This window comes from Pelophylax lessonae, assembly GCF_965119305.1.
Source record: "Pelophylax lessonae genome assembly, chromosome: 9".
Classification (NCBI taxonomy): Eukaryota; Metazoa; Chordata; class Amphibia; order Anura; family Ranidae; genus Pelophylax; species Pelophylax lessonae.
In genome coordinates, this window is record NC_138776.1 from 19,725,378 (window position 1) to 19,743,112 (window position 17,735).

Genomic DNA, 17,735 nt, shown 5'->3' on the forward strand with positions numbered 1-17,735 from the left:
ATCGGGGCATGCGCTCTGAAGGAACGGCCACCTGTGCCGTTCCTTCAGAGTCCTATGCCGTGAACGGCGGCTCCCGCGCGCATTCGTGGGAGTGATGTAATTGCGTGGTTTCATCGTGTCTCCAGACCTAAACCCTATTGAGGATCTGTGGAACATCCTCAAACAGAAGGTGGAGGAGCGCAAGGTCTCTAACATCCACCAGCCCTGTGATGTCGTCATGGAGGAGTGGAAGAGGACTCCAGTGGCAACCTGAGAAGCTCTGGTGAACTCCATTCCCAAGAGGGTTAAGGCAGTGCTGGAAAATAATGGTGGCCACACAAAATATTGACACTTTGGGCCCAATTTGGACATTGTCACTTAGGGGTGTACTCACTTTTGTTAACAGCAGTTTAAACATTATTGGCTGTGTTGAGTTATTTTGAGGGGACAGCTAATTTACACTGTTAGTCCCCGTTCATACTAAGGCAACCTGTGAGGCGACCTGGTCGCCTCACAGGTCGCCATTGGTCGCCTTCCATAGGGAAGCTGCGGACCCGTTCTAATAGGAGTGACACAAGTCGCTCCGACTTAGAAAAAGGGTCCGGAGCTTCTTTGGGGCGACCCGGAGCGACCGTCATAGACTTCAATGTTATGAAGTCCGTGCCGGCCGCTCCAAGGTCGCGGCGCGCTGCTCGCACCGCGACCTCGGAGGTCGCCCCCCCAAGTTGGATCGCCCCAGTGTGAACGGGGCCTCATACAAGCTGTACACTCACTACTTTACATTGTAGCAAAGTGTCATTTCTTCAGTGTTGTCACATGAAAAGATAGAATAAAATATTTACAAAATTGTGACGGGTGTACTCACTTATGTGAGATACTGTATATATATATATGTGTGTGTGTGTGTGCAGTGCCGGGACAAGGCTATCTAGAGCCTAGGGCAAACATGACAAACTGCTCCCCCTCCCCGAAAGATGTATGAGCATTATGTGTTGGCAAAAATCCCCCCCCCCCCAGCAAAAAAAAAAAAAAAATTGAGCATTAATCTACTTGCTTACCTCTAAGAATGAATCCCCCCTTCTCCCAGGGCAAATCCATCCCCCTGCTGAAATATTCCCTCTCAGCTTAAATTCCCTCTCTCCCAGCACAAATCCCCCCTTCTAGCACAAACCCCCCCCCCCCCCAAATAAAAAAAAATTCCCCTCCTAGCACAAATAGCCTCTCTTTCATCCCGACTGGAAACCCCCCCCCCCCCCCAAAAAAAAAAAAATTGGAGGGAAGCTTCAGAATAGCAAATCTGTTTTTAATACAAATGATGCGAGCTTAGTCCGGTTGCCAGTGGTGGCTGGTGCTCCATGGACCGGAGGGCGCGATAGACGGACTGCACCATACAACCCCCAACCCCTCCCGGACCACACCAGGCCTCACACCATACCCCCCCCCCCAGGACCACAGTAGGACCTGCACTATACACCCCCCAGGACCAAAGCAGGACCCCCCCCCCGGGTCACTCACCCTGTCTGGGCGCCTAGACATGTGCAGCGGCTTCTGCTTCTTCCCTCTCGGTCTTCTGCGTCTCCTCCCTCCCTCCTCCATGCCCAATGGCATAGCTTCTCCTTTCGGCCAATCGGTAAACGGGTTTCAGGACCCGCTTCCTGATTGACCAGGAGGAGGATCCATGTGACAATAGAGAATGTTCATTCGCTATTGTCACACAACTGGGTGGTCTTCAATCTTGACGGGGCCCCTGCCTGACTCTAGACCCAGGGTGGCATGTATGTTGTTGTCCCTAGTGGTGTATTTTGTTTTTGTGCTGCTCAAGGCATTACTAAAATTGGGTGCCCCCCCTCCTATGTAAAATTGTCCCACTCCTTATTTTTTAACGGATGTGACTCCCTCCAAAATCTAAGGACTACAAGTCCCAGCATGAACCCCTGAGATCTCACAAGGGGGTGGGGGAGAGAGAGGGGGGTGGGTGAGGGGGAGACAGGGAGGGGTGAGAGAGAGAGGGGGATGTGAGAGAGAGGGGGAGAGAGAGGGGGGGATGAGAGAGAGGGGGGATGAGAGAGGGAGAGAGGGGGATGTGAGAGAGAGAGATGGGGGGGGGGTGAGAGAGAGAGAGTCGGGATGAAGAGAGGGAGAGAGAGAGGGGGGATGGGAGGGGGGGAGGTGAGAGGATGAGAGAGAGAGAGGGGAATGTGAGAGATAGAGAGGGGGATGTTGTGTGAGAGAGAGGGGGGATGTGTGAGAGAGAGAGGGGGGAAAGAGAGAGAAGGGGGCGAGAGGGGGGGGGTGAGAGAGAGAGGGAGGGGTGAGAAAGAGGGGGGGGAGAGAGAGGTGGGATGAGAGAGAGGGGGGATGAGAGAGAGAGAGAGAGAGAGAGAAGGGGGAAATGAGAGTATGAGAGAGAGAGAGAGAGAGGGGGGGTGAGAGAGAGAGAGGGGGGATGAGAGAGAGAAGATGGGGGGAGAGAAAAAGAGGAGGGGGTGAGAGAGGCGGCTCTAGCAACCAGTGGCCAATAGAGTCTCAGGTGGAGGAGGGGGTGGCTTTTTTGCTGCCCCCCAGCAAAGTGCTGCCCTAGGCCTGGGTCTTGTTGGCCTAGGCCAAAATACAGCACTGGTCGTCCCCTCTTTTTACCAAATAAACTGAGCTTTCATTTACCAGACTTCTCATTGGCATTCCTCTGGATCCTTTTTATGTTGTTCCCATGCGTGTTATATCTGCTCCAGCACCTATCCTATTCTTCATTGGCTGGCAGCATAGGGACATCTTTTTTTGTGGACCACTGGCCAGTTTTTATCCTTGATACATTAGGCACTCAGGAGCGCCTGGTTATTTATTTTTTGCTCTGCTGATGATTACAAGGCCAAAACCAGAAAAGAGCATTTGCTTTAATCGCACATCAACCAAAGTGATTTGTACATTCATGGCCTATCACACGAGATTGGGTCCAGATTTTAATTCCGAGTTTTCGCTGCTAGGCAAAGCAAGCCTGAGTTTTAGGAATTAAAAATCATTAAAAAAAATGTTAATTTGCGTGTATTTTATTTCATTATTTGACATTTTTATGATCAGCTGCATTTCTGGAAAGATGATAGAGCTACGGCTGCAGCGGGTTGATTGAAAACAGGCAATTACAGCCGCCATTATGTGCTGAGCATTACTATCTTATGAGCTGCATTACATTCTTTAATGTGCCAGTGGAAAATGAAGATAGGGCGAGCCATTATTCTTTGTTACAATGAAAGTCTGGATCAAACAGCTAACAATTACTGATCACAGCAACACGGTAAGCCAAGGATTTTTATGTTTTCATGCTCGTCTATCCAATAAAAAAAAATACATAAAAAAAAAAAAACAGTCTTCATGTGGTGTTCCCAATAGCGCCGTGTAATGTAACAAGTAAATACAGTTTATAACTAATTTCCAACTCATTAAAATGGTATATCTTAACAAAAAGGCCCGTATTTCAGCAAGCTGTCTGCTAGAGGGAAATGCAAATGACTCAGCGCACATTATAAAGAGCGTGCAATTCCCCCCCCCCCCCCCCCCCAGAAGCTGAATTAATGCACCCATTATGAATCTCCTTCGAGGCAACGAATGTAAAGAATAACGGTGAGCTGCACAGCGATCCCTCAGCAGGATGCAGGGATTTGTAGCCCGTTTGGTGAAAGATGAATCCTCATTCTGAACTCTACAGATTTAATTTTGTGGGGGCGAAGACATGGGCACACTGATATGGACTCATTGATATGGGTTCATTGATAAGGGCACACTGATATGGTCACACTGATATGGACTCATTGATTTGGGCACACTGATATGGACTCATTGATATGGGAACACTGATATGGATTAATTGATATGAACTCATTGATATGGGAACACTGATATGGATTAATTGATATGGGAACAATTATATGGGAACACTGATATGGACTCATTGATATGGGAACACTGATATGGATTAATTGATATGGGAACAATTATATGGGAACACTGATATGGACTCATTGATATGGGAACACTGATATGAACTCATTGATTTGGGAACATTGATATGGGCACACTGATATGGGCTCATTGATTTGGGCACACTGATATAGGCACACTGATATGGGTACACTTATATTGGGCACACTGATATGGACTTATTGATTTGGACACACTGATATGGGCTCACTGATTTGGACTCATTGATATGGGCACACTGATATGGACACACTGATACTAACTCATTGATATGGGCACACTGATATGGGCACACTTATATTGGGCACACTGATATGGACTTATTGATTTGGGCACACTGATATGGTCTCACTGATTTGGACTCATTGATATGGACACACTGATACTGACTCATTGATAAGGGCACACTGATATGGGAACAATTATATGGGGACACTGATATGGACTCATTGATATGGGAACACTGATATGGACTCATTGATTTGGGAACATTGATATGGGCACACTGATATTGGGCACACTGATATGGGCTCATTGATTTGGGCACACTGATATGGGCACACTGATATGGGCACACTGATATGGGCACACTGATATGGACTTATTGATTTGGGCTCACTGATTTGGACTCATTGATATGGGCACACTGATACTGACTCATTGATATGGGCACACTGATATGGGCACACTTATATTGGGCACACTGATATGGACTTATTGATTTGGGCACACTGATATGGTCTCACTGATTTGGACTCATTGATATGGACACACTGATACTGACTCATTGATAAGGGAACGCTGATATGGGAACAATTATATGGGAACACTGATATGGACTCATTGATTTGGGCACACTGATATGGACTCATTGATATGGGAACACTGATTTTGGTAACATTGATATGGGCACACTGATATGGGTACACTGATCAGGACTCATTGATAAGTGCACACTGATATGGGCACGCTGATATTGGGCACACTGATATGGACTCGTTGATTTGGGAACACTAATATGAACTCAATGATATGGACACACTGATGTGGACTCATTGAAATGGACTTGTTTATATGGGCAACCTGATATGGACTCATTGATTTAGGCACACTGATCCAGACACTTATATTGATATGGGAACAATTATATGGGAACACTGATATGTACTCATTGATATGGGCACACTGATATGGACTAATAGATATGGACTCATTGATTTAGGCACACTGATATGGACTCATTGATTTAGGCACACTGATATGGACTCATTGATAGGGACACACTGATATGGACTTATTATTATGGGAACACTAATATGAACTCATGTGTTCCTTATGGTTGGGATCTAAACTGAGGACCGAGGGCTACATGGCGGAACTGCAAACCACTAAGCCAGTGTGCTGCCAAAATCGAATCTTCCATAGACTGCTATTTCAGATTCTTGCTTTCACACTTTGAAGGACAACAAGGAGATCTCTTGTTGCGCACAAAAACAGAGGGTGTGCTCTTTGTGTCCCCCAGGTACGGCCATTGAACACACCTGGAGGTCTACTCTTCCTAATCTAAGATCTTCTTAGTATTAAAACAGCAACTGACATTTTTCTTGAATGATCATCTCAAGTGCACAAGTTCCTTTCAGAGCGCAATCACACATCTGTTCACATTCTGATGAGGATGCCGAATGTCCCGGAGGACTGGTGAACTCTGAATCCCCTAATAAAGATGCATTGTTAGGAGGCCGGGGGGAGAACTGTCTGAAGGTTACAGAGGAGAGCCATAAAATACACAACCGGCACAACAGCACAAATGGCCGTGCTTCCCGCGTACGTAGGAGCCGGAAATAGTTTGGCGATTTAATGATGGGGAGATGTAAGAAATAAAGAATAATTAAACATGACGCAGCAACATAACAGGACACATGATGGATGACAGGGACGTCGGGGCAATAATTGAATGTCTAACCAAATAGTTACATGAAGCAAAAGGTGAAGTGGAGCAGATATTAACTTCCAGCAGGTAGTTTAATTAGCAGTTCAAGAACGCCGCGGATGTGCGACCTTTGCTAAACCTCCGGAGCTGCGATTCCTGACAAGACGAGGATCACCCAGGTTATACCTTCAGTACAACAAAGCCGAGGATAGCCCGAGCTGTCACCTTATCTGTGCCGGATTATTAGGGAGATATAACGATCCCAGCAAGTTCATTATAAAGAAAAAGAAAAGCACACAGACTATTAATGGAGAATAAACATGAACATAACGCTCTCCACTCAATAAATGGGATTATTGACACTGTGCACAAGAAGGCTTGTAACCCCTTCACTGCCTAAACCATTTTGCATTTTTACATACATTAACCACTTTAGGACTGGGAGGATTTTCCTGCTTAACGTCCAGGACACTTTTTTCAACTTGGCACTGCGCGACTTTAACTGACAATTGCGCCGTCGTGCAACACTGTACCCAAACAAAATTTACATCCTTCTTTTCCCCACAAACAGAGCTTTCTTTTGGTGGTATGTGATCACTTCTGCACTTTTCATTTTTTGCGATAATAATAAAAAAAAGAGCGAAAATTTTGCAAAAAAATTGACATTTTCTACTTTGACAGTTAAAAAATATCCAATATATTCAATTTTTGTCATATATTTAGGCCAAAATGTATTTAGCTACATGTCTTTGACAAACAAATTCTCAATGAGCGTATTTTTAACCACTTTAGGACCAAAAGATTTTACCACCTTCCTGACCAGGTCATATTTTGCGATTCGGCACTGCGTTACTTTAATGGACAGTTGCACGGTCGTGTGACACTGTACCCAAACTAAATTTACGTCCTTTTTTCCCCACAAACAGAGCTTTCTTTTGGTGGTATTTGATCACCTCTGCGCTTTTCATTTTTTGCGACATTAATAAAAAAAGAGAGAAAATTTTGCAAAAAAATTGACATTTTCTATTTTGACAGTTAAAAAATATTCAATATATTCAATTTTTTGTCATATATTTAGGCCAAAATGTATTTAGCTACATGTCTTTGACAAAAAAATTCTCAATGAGCCTATTTTTTACCACTTTAAGACTGGAAGATTTTACCTCCTTCCTGACCAAGTCATATTTTGCGATTCGGCACTGCGTTACTAACGGACAATTGTGCGGTCGTGCAAAGATGTACCCAAATTAAATTTATGTCCTTTTTTTTCCCACAAATAGAGCTTTCTTTTGGTGGTATTTGATCACCTGTGCGATTTTTAGTTTTTGAAAAAAAGAGCGACAATTTTGAAAAAAAAAAAACAGTATTTTTCACATTCTGATATATAACATTCCCCAAAAATAATTTACAAAATTAAATTTTTTTAACATTTTAGGCCAATTTGTTTTCTGCTACATATTTTTGGTAAAAAAAAAAATCACAATAAGCGTATTTTGATTGGTTTGCGCAAAAGTCATCACGCTTACTAACTACGGGAAAGATTTGTCATTTTTATTGTTTATTTTTCTTTTTTACTAGTAATGGCGACGATCTGCGATTTTTTTCCGACACTGCGGCAGACAGATTGGACCCCTAACTGACATTTTTTACACTTTTGGGGGTACCAGTGACATTACTACAGTAATCAGTGCTATAAATATGCACTGTAATAATGACACTGGCAGGGAAGAGGTTAACACTGTTGGTGATCAAGGGGTTAAATGTGAGCATCATGCTTACGGACTTGTGTGGGGGGAGGGGGTTGTGTGACACAGACACAGATCGCAGGTTCAGCTATGCTGAATCCTGTGATCTGTCCCTGCCTGTCACAGAGGAGATCCGCCCGCTTTGTTTACACAAGTGGGTGGATTTTCTCACTCGATCCCCGACGATCGGGGAAGAGCGGCAGTGATCACCTCCTCTCCTCCCCTGGCCCGACTTCTGCTGTGTCTAAACACAGCGGGAGCGAGCCTCCGATGGCGCATGCGCGCCACCAAGAGAGGGAGGAATCCAGCGACGTAGGAGCCGCTCTGCTGCAGTTGCAGCAACGTGAGCAGTCGGCGAGTGGTTAAAATGCGTTTTTAGCACCCATGCTTACCAATTCTGTTTAATTTATTCATTAGTGATCTAGAGTAGGGATTCCCAAACTATGGCCCTCCAGTTGTTCAGGAACTACAATTCCCATCATGCCTAGCCATGTCTGTGAATGTCAGAGTTTTACAATGCCTCATGGGACGTGTAGTTCTGCGACAGCTGGAGGGCCATAGTTTGAGGATCCCTGATCTAGTAGATGGGATAAATGGCTCAATCTCAGTATTTGTGGATGATACAAAGTTAAGCAGGGCAATAACTTCTACGCAGGATGTGGAAACCATACAAGAAAACCTCAATAATGGGATGGGCAACTACATGTCAAATTAGGTTTAACCAGTTCTGGACCGGAAGATTTTCCCCACTTAATGACCAGGCCATATTTTGCGATTCGGCACTGCGTTACTTTAATGGAAAATTGTGCGGTCGTGCAACACTGTACTGAAATAAAATTGATGTCCATATTTCCCCCACAAATAGAGCTTTCTTTTTATCACCTATGCAATTTTTATTTTTTGCGCATTAAAACATACAGAAATGTTTTATCTGGAGACTCACTTTAGAAATTATGGTCTTACAACAATGATCCACAGCAGGGGTCTCCAAAGTTTTCAAAACAAAGGGCCAGTTTACTGTCCTTTAGACTTTGAGGGGGCTGGACTGGGGCCATTGTGAGTAAAAAATGGGAATGGCATACAAATGCCCTGGTATGGAGGAATAGTGACCCATTGTTGGTATCAGTGGGAGGGATAGTGCCCCATCATTGATGTCAGTGGAAGAAATAGTGCCCTATCACTCATGTCAGTAATAGTGCCTCATTGTTGGTGTCAGTGGGAGAAATAATGCCCCCGTGATGGTTTTAGTGGGAAGAATAGTGCCCCGTCATTGGTTTCAGTGGGAGGAATTGTGCCCCATCATTGATGTCAGTGGGAGGAATTGTGCCCCTTTGTTGGTATCAGTGGGGGGAATAGTGCCCCATTATTCATATTAGTGGGAGGAATAGTTCCCCATCATTGGTGTCAGTGGGACGAATCGTGCCCTATCATTGGTGTCAGTGGGAGGAATTGTGCCCTATAATTGGTCTCAGTGGGAGGAATAGAGCCCTATCATTGGTGTCAATGGGAGGAATAGAGCCCTATCATTGGTGTCAGTGGGAGGAATAGAGCCCTATCATTGGTGTCAGTGGGAGGAATAGTTCCCCATCATTGATGTCAATGGGACAAATCGTGCCCTATCATTGGTGTCAGTGGGAGGAATTGTGCCCTATCATTGGTGTCAGTGGGAGGAATTGTGCCCTATAATTGGTGTCAGTGGGAGGAATAGAGCCCCATTGTTGGTATCAGTGGGAGGAATTATGCCCTATCATTGGTATCAGTGGTAGGAATTGTGCCCTATCATTGGTGTCAGTGGGGAGAATCGTGCCCCATCATTGGTGTCGATGGGAGGAATAGTGCCCCATTGTTGGAATCAGTGGGAGGAATTATGCCCTATCATTGGTGTCAGTGGTAGGAATTGTGCCCTATCATTGGTGTCAGTGGGAAGAATCGTGCCGCATCATTGGTGTCGATGGGAGGAATAGTGCCCCATTGTTAGTGTCAGTAGAAGCAATTGTGCCCCATCATTGGTGTCAATGAGAGGAATAGTACCCCATTGTTAGTGTCAGTAGGAGTAATTGTGCCCCATGACTGGTGTCAGTGGGAGAAAACGTGCCCCACTGCTGTTTTCTGTGGCAGAATTAGCTGCTCAAGGGCCAGATATAAGGCAAGCAAAGGGCCGCATCTGGCCCCGGGGCCACAGTTTGGAAAAAAAAAAACTGATCTACAGGAAAGGTATCAGTTTTGCAGGGGTGGGTTCCATGCACTCTCATATGTGATGGTTCTGTCCATTGATGGCTGCAGAAGAGGACAAGCAACATCTTTACCTTTTACAAGACCTTGCTCTCAATTTACTAAGCTAAAGGATTAGTTATTTAAAAAAAAAACTGTTATTTTAAAATAATAGCAGCCAATGAGAGTGGAAAACATTAGTCACATAACTGAAAATAATGATCATCCTTGTGAAAAAGCATTACAGCTTTGTGAATTGAGGCCATTTCCAGGCCGGGGCTTTTAGCTTGGATTAAAAGCCAACACTTTGGTAAAGAATATTTTCGATTGTCTTTTCTGACAAATTTGAGATTATGAGATTTACACAACATATTTCTTTTATTTTTTTTCCCCCCAGACTCGGCTCCATTTACAGCTGTGTAAATAAGTTTTCTTTTGCAATTTAGACAGTAATTAGGAAGATGAGCAACATGTCGACTATGATCAAAACAATGTTAATTTACCTGACTAAATAGATGACAATATTCCATTAATTTTATGCATCATTTTAATAACCGCATTCTGATAATAGCTCTGCAAATGGAACGTGTGAATGGAAAGTGCAAATTAAAGAATTAAACTTATTAGTTACCAAATTGCATTGCTTTGTATGATTCACAGAAAATGGATCAGCTAATATCTAGTGAGACAAGACAAGGGTTCCACATTTGGATCTCCAGATCTTCAATTTTTGTTAATGGTTTTGCAGATGGTCGGGTCTGGTGTCAGTTTTTTATTGTTGCAGGTAGACTGGAGGAAAAAAATCTCCATTATACAATGTCCAGAAAAAGTTTATTTGTACTGTAATCAACAAGAAATTTTAATGTGTTTTGGTGGTTACAGGAGTCCTCCTTCTTCTAGGCCACAGGTGTCAAACACAAGACCCGCGGGCCGAATGCAGCCCTCCAGGCCATTTCATGTGGCCCTCGCACCTCTCCTGCAGCTGTGGCACCCCCCTTGTCTCTCTCCCCACCTTGTCTCAGTAGTCGGCAGCAGAGAGGACAGGAACTCCTTTGCCAGATCCTGCACTCCTCTGTGCAGGTGCTGTAAGTACGCAGCAGAGAGGATGGCAGAACTCCTACAGATCCTGAACCTTGCCTCTGCCTCCCCTGGTCTCAGCATTAGGCAGACTGGAAGCTGAATCCAGCCCTCCTCTGGTTCTTCTCCAGACTCTGTACTTCTTCTTCCCAAATCCACCTGCATCTTCTTCCTGGCAGCAGCACAAGGTAAGGGGATGCATTGTGATGTAAGAAATGGTGGGTGTCTCTTGATTTCTGATGGTGGAGGGGGGCTCTTGACATCTCATGTAAGGGTGTAGGGGGCGTAGGGTGCTCTGGACATTTAATCTTACAGATATAAACGGCCCTTTGAGGGCAACTATAATGCTAATGCGGCCCACAATGAAATTGAGTTTGACACCCCTGTTCTAGGCTGTCCTAGTTCAGTGGCCCAGTGGTAGTTCCTCTCACTCTAGGGACTGCTCTGAAGAAGGGAGACTCTTGTAACCTCCAAAACATGTTGACATTTCTTCTTGATCACAAATAAATACATTCTGGTGACCTGTTAAAGTGGTAGTATCATGCTTTTTTACACTTTTACCTACAGGTAAGCCTATAATAAGGCTTACCTGTAGGTATAATTAATATCTCCTAAACCGCCACGGTTTAGGAGATATTTGCAGTGCATGCAGGCGCTCACGCGACCGGCGCATGCGCTCTGAAGGTCCAGGGGGACCTTCAGTTTTGCTTGCCGGGAGCTTGCCGGAAAATCACTCCCGCGCGCATGCGCAGGAGTGACATCATCGCGGCTCCGGCCAATCACAGCGCCGGAGCCGCCGAACCCGGAAGAGACGGCGAGGGATCATGGCGACGCCCGCAGCGATGTCCGGGGGTCCGCGTCGGGGCTTTGTTCTAAGGTAAGTAATACATAATGAGCTAGTATGCGATGCATACTAGCTCATTATGCCTTTGTCTTGCAGGTTTTTTTTTTTTTTTTACTTTTTGGGTTTACAACCGCTTTAATGAAGCAGGACTTTTTTTCCTGCACCTTTATATCTCAAGGAGAAATCCTCCTCCCAAGGATCCTTAGAAAAAGAAAGCAGATATAGCAGGTAGGGATCAAGCAGAAATGTAGTCAGCAAACAAGCCAAAGGTCAGTAAAAAGTGGTTGCAGGTTGGGATCAAGCAGAAGCTTAGTTGAAGCACAAACAAAAGGTAAGTAACAAGAGCTTACAGGTTGGGATCAAGCAGAAGCGTAGTCAAGGAACATGCTTTGTATGATTTACAATACTTACCTCTATAAACTATCTGCCACTGTCAGACCTGGATCTGAACCTGGGACCTCTGCTGTGTCTGGCAGGAACTCTTCATGTTGAGCCACAAGAGATACTTGACAGCTCCCCGTCTGATTCATTAGACAATCTTGCCATGTACCTTGCTTCTTTGCTCCTCCCATGAACTTCTTTTTTTAACCATGCCTTTACACTTCCTGTTTTCCAGAATATTGTGCTTTCTCCAGCTGATATCTTGCTCTCTTCATTCCTGCTGCCATCTGGATCCAACCTTTGACTTGTTCCTCGACTACACTTCTGCTTGATCCTAACCTTCACCCACTCATTACTAACCTTTGGCATGTTCCTCGACTACGCTTCTGCTTGATACCAACCTGCAAGCTCTTGTTACTTACCTTTGGCTTGTGCTTCGACTAAGCTTCTGCTTGATCCCAACCTGAAACCACGCGTTACTAACCTTTGGCATGTTCCTCGACTACGCTTCTGCTTGATCCCAACCTACAACCACTCGTTACTAACCTTTGGCATGTTCCCAACCTACAACCACTCGTTACTAACCTTTGGCATGTTCCTCGACTACGCTTCTGGTTGATGCCAACCTGTGAGCACTTGTTACTTACCTTTGGCTTGTGCTTTGACTACGCTTCTGCTTGATCCCAACCTGCGATCACTTGTTACCGACCTTTGGCTTGTTTAATGACTACATTTCTGCTTCATCCCTACCTGCTATATCTTCTACTGGACCCAGACTTACTCCCCTCCTGGTGGGGCAAACCTGAGGACCGCGACCTGGTACTAACACACAGCAAAACCTATCCCCGCCATCAGGGGCTCTGGTGAACACCGGTTAGTGCTTAGACCCTGCACCTCAGGTAAACCTGTGTCATCCATCAGGGTGACCTACTTGAATACCTATCCTGCTGATCATTGAGAGCCTTTCTAGTGCTATAACTACTGGTCTCTGAGGTTGAACCCTGACCATGACAACCACACATTTAGTAAAAGTGAATAGTCTAACACTCCTCACGCTTACTACCACAGTAGTTTTTTTTGTTTCCTTCAGCCATATTAGGAAAATTTCCCCTCACTCCTGTCTTGCTAATTCTTCTACTTGTAAGTACCCCTAACTTGGCCAAAAGATCTGGGAGTAACCCTAACATGTCCACAAGATCTGTGCAGATGGAGTGTGGATGGTTGAAGATGCCCCTGACCACCATCAGAATGTCTTCACCTCTAGAGTGCAAACCAAAGGAAGGCCTTCCTGGTGGCAACTGGAAGGTCAGATAAGCCAAAGCAAAGTACAAAATGTGTGGCAGAATTCTAGACAACGTCAGGTCAAAGATTAGTTAGCAGGTATTCAAACAGGGTGAGATATCAGAACAGAGACATTATCAGATGATAAAAGGGTTAGGAAGGAAAGCTAGGTTAAAAACAAAGGATTATACCTGCTTTTGACAAACTATTAGGACTCTTTACGAAGCCGAAGACTCTAAATGAAGACTAAACAAAGATAAATTCAAAACAAATGCAACATAAAGCTTACAACTGCCAACATCCAACCTTTTGAGATGGAAACAAGGGAAACCCATTGGCAAAATTATGTAGACATAGGACACACCCCCTGCCATGCCCCCTTAAAGGAGAATTATACACAAAAAAATTAGTTAAACTCACAAGTGCTTTTTTTTTTTTTTTTTTACTACTACTATTTCTTTATACTGGCTTTTAACATTTACAAATGCAACAATTTAAAAATTGGATGAAGGGTTCAGCACTGGGAAACACTTTTTGAAAGATAAATAGTGCATTTTATATACAACTATATAGATCAGACCAAAATGAAGGAAACATGAGGCGTAAAGAGGGACAGAGGGACTTTGGTACAAATCAGGGACAGTCCCTCAAAATCAGGGACAGTTGTCCAAACTGTCAATTCACATTGTCTACTAAAATCCCCTATTTAGGTATATGTGACGAACGCCCATTTGCTGGGACGTTCGCCATGGGCTACTGGAGGAGTGTGGAGGCCAGCCTCCTGCCCACGGACTATGGGCCCTGGCTTGTAGGGGAGTGCACCTCTGTGTGGGGGTATATGCTGGAGGACCATGGGAGTAGTGATGCTTTGGACTCAAATCCATGTCACCCCAAGATTGACTCAGACTGGGATCAATGTTACAGGCCTAAAGCTGCCTGTTACAGCAGAGGACTTCTCCACACATTGAGAGACTAAAGAGATGCTAATGACGTGGGGATACTGTGGGGATGTGAATTGACAGTTATAAGGTGTGTTGAAAATGGAGACGGGCAGTCTGAGACCCTATGTCTTCTGCTTTCATCTGTTTAGAGGTGAAGTGTGTTCACACTGCTAGGAATGTGTATTCGGCTATGTTTGGGCTAGTTGTATGTGGAGTCAATTATGATAATGCTAATCCTGTCTGAGCCTGCAATGTCATTCACCTGTGTCTGTCCAGATGGTCAGGTATGTTAATTATGTTCTGTATACAATACATTTGCAAGATGTAATCAAGCACCTAAAACTGTATATATTGGAAGTGAGTTGTTGAATAAAGCATCTTTTGTTTTACCCTTCATCGAGCTTAGGCTGATGTTTGGGGGGGAATTGAGGGGCCAGGTCACTGCATCACATGAGATTCTGGAGACCTAAGACAGAAATACTTGGTCCAAGTATTGGGGATCTGTTACAGTATATATCATCTCTGATTGGGAATCATTATACAAAATTAAATGTATAATTGAACTACCCGGCCTTTTTTTTTAAGAGGTCTTGTGAGGGTTTGGCAATCAAGGATTAGCAAAAACCAGCAATCAAATTGACATATCTTCCAAAGCTGCTATGCTACTTATGGGTTCTTCCAAGTTATGTTCTGCATATTGAACAGAGGAAGATATTGAAGTTCATTTAAGGTTCAGCTAAGCTAAGATTTGTCTGGTTTTAGGCTCTCCAGGTGGGCCCCATACCCTTAATCCCTCTCTAAAATCTTTTCAATGTCATTCCCCTTCTTTCCTTTCCCCTCTTGCTCCTCTATTATTATCCCAATCTCTTATTTCTCAAAAGGTTCTAACCTTTCTTCATTCTGTTCAAGATTGGCTGGAGTTCTGTGGTACTGCTATGATTAGAGTACTTAATGGCACATGCCATGATGGCCTTGGCTCTAAAGTTGTCCATGCATATTTAAAGAGTTATAACGTACTCAGGCTTAGGCTGGGTTGGGTTCACACATGTCCAGTGTGAATTTTCACTGCGAATTTCAGTTGCGATTTAGATGCGTTTCAGTTCAAATTTTTGGAGCCGGCAGCCACCGGCGTCTTTAACCACTTCCATACAGGACAGTTACACCCCCTTCCTGCCCAGACCAATTTTCAGCTTTCAGCGCTCTCACACTTTGAATGATAATTACTCAGTCATGCAACGCTGTACCAAATCAAATTTGTTATCATTTTTTTTTCACACAAATAGAGCTTTCTTTTGGAAGTATTTAATCACCACTGGGTTTTTTATTTTTTGCAATATAAATGAAAAAAAGAGCGAAAATTTTGAAAAAAAAAAAACATTTTGTTTTAGTTTCTATTATAAAATTTTGCAAATAATAATTTTTTTTTCATAAATTGGGGCCAAAATTTATACTACTACATATCTTTGGTAAAAGATAACCCAATTTAGGGGATATTATTTAGCAGTGGCGGCCGGTGTGTTGGAGGCGCAGGGGAGCCGCCCCCCAATCCATGCGTCCGCCCCCCTAATCTACATGCGGGGTGCCGGACGCATGGAGTTCAATGGGGCTTTTTTTTTTTGTATCACCCTGAATAGAGCCAGAGGCTCTAATAGGCTTCAGCAAAGGGTGGACCCGGGGCGCAGAGCAGTGAACCCCGAGCCCACCCATTGTGTGACAATAGCGAATGAAAATTCCGAAACCCGCTTCCTGATTGGCCGAAAGGCAAACCCCATGCCATTGGCCGAGGAGGAGGCGGGAGGACTGAGAACTCAAGGAGACGCGGGGACTGAAGAGAAGCCGCCGCTACAGGTAAGTGCACTGGTCTGGGGGGGGGGGGGGGGGCTTGGCACGCTGATCTCTACATTGAAGTGGGCACAATGATCTCTGCATTGAAGGGGCACAATGATCTCTGCATTGAAGGGGGCACGATGATCTCAGCATTGAAGGGGGTACGATGATCTCTGCATTGAAAGGGGGCACGCTGGTCACTGTGCATTGAAAGGGGGGCACACTGGTCACTGTGCATTGAAAGGGGGCACGCTGGTCACTGTGCATTGAAAGGGGGCACGCTGGTCACTGTGCATTGAAAGGGGGCATGCTGTGGTCACTCTGCATTGAAGGGGGCATACTATACTTTGATTACTGAAGGCCCCTTTCACACTTTTGTGACCTCAAAGTCACGCAATTTTTTACAGCGTTTTTTACCTCAAAGCAATGCCTATTACATTTTTCTGTTTGCGCCCCCCCCCCCCCCCAAAAAAAAATTTTGAGCACCAGCCGCCACTGTTATTTAGTCTATGTGAAAGTTAAAGAGTCTACAAGCTATGGTGCCAATCATTGAAAATTGATCACACCTAATGTGCCGACGGCCAATCTCATTTCTTAAGTCCCTGAAATGTCAGGACAGTACAAATACCCCCCAAATAACCCCTTTTTGGAAAGTAGACAGTCCAGGGTATTTAGTAAGAGGCATGGTTAGTTTTTTGAAGTTGTAATTTTTTCCCACAATTTTTGGGAAAATTAAGAAATATTTAAGAAATATTTATTTATTTATTTGTTTATTTTATACACAAAATTGTCATAATAACAAGTTATTTCTCTGGCACTCTGCAATTGGGGGCAATGCTGTGGCTGGCACTCTGCATTTGGGGGGGGGAATGCTGTGGCTGGCACTCTGCAATTGGGGGCAATGCTGTGGCTGGCACTCTGCAATTGGGGGGCAATGCTGTGGCTGGCACTCTGCAATGATTGGGGGCAATGCTGTGGCTGGCACTCTGCAATGATTGGGGGCAATGCTGTGGCTGGCACACTGCAATCATTAGGGGCAATGCTGTGGCTGGCACTCTGCAATCATTAGGGGCAATGCTGTGGCTGGCACTCTGCAATCATTAGGGGCAATGCTGTGGCTGGCACTCTGCAATCATTGGGGGCAATGCTGTGGCTGGCACTCTGCAATTGGGGGCAATGCTGTGGCTGCCTGGCACTCTGCAATTGGGGGCAATGCTGTGGCTGGCACTCTGAAATTTGGGGCAATGCTGTGGCTGGCACTCTGCAATTGGGGGGCAATGCTGTGGCTGGCACTCTGCAATGATTGGGGGCAATGCTGTGGCTGGCACTCTGCAATGATTGGGGGCAATGCTGTGGCTGGCACTCTGCAAGGATTGGGGGCAATGCTGTGGCTGGCACTCTGCAATGGTTGGGGGCAATGCTGTGGCTGGCACTCTGCAATGATTGGGGGCAATGCTGTGGCTGGCACTCTGCAATGATTGGGGGCAATGCTGTGGCTGGCACTCTGCAATCATTAGGGGCAATGCTGTGGCTGGCACTCTGCAATC

The 17,735-nt window shown here is 44.9% G+C and overlaps 1 protein-coding gene across 6 annotated transcripts in view; it reads right to left on the reverse strand.

The window, feature by feature from the left end:
- Window positions 1-17,735, reverse strand: part of CRTAC1 (cartilage acidic protein 1) — a 1,069,217-nt gene that overhangs the window by 153,614 nt on the left and 897,868 nt on the right. The gene's annotated exons all lie outside the window — the stretch shown is intronic.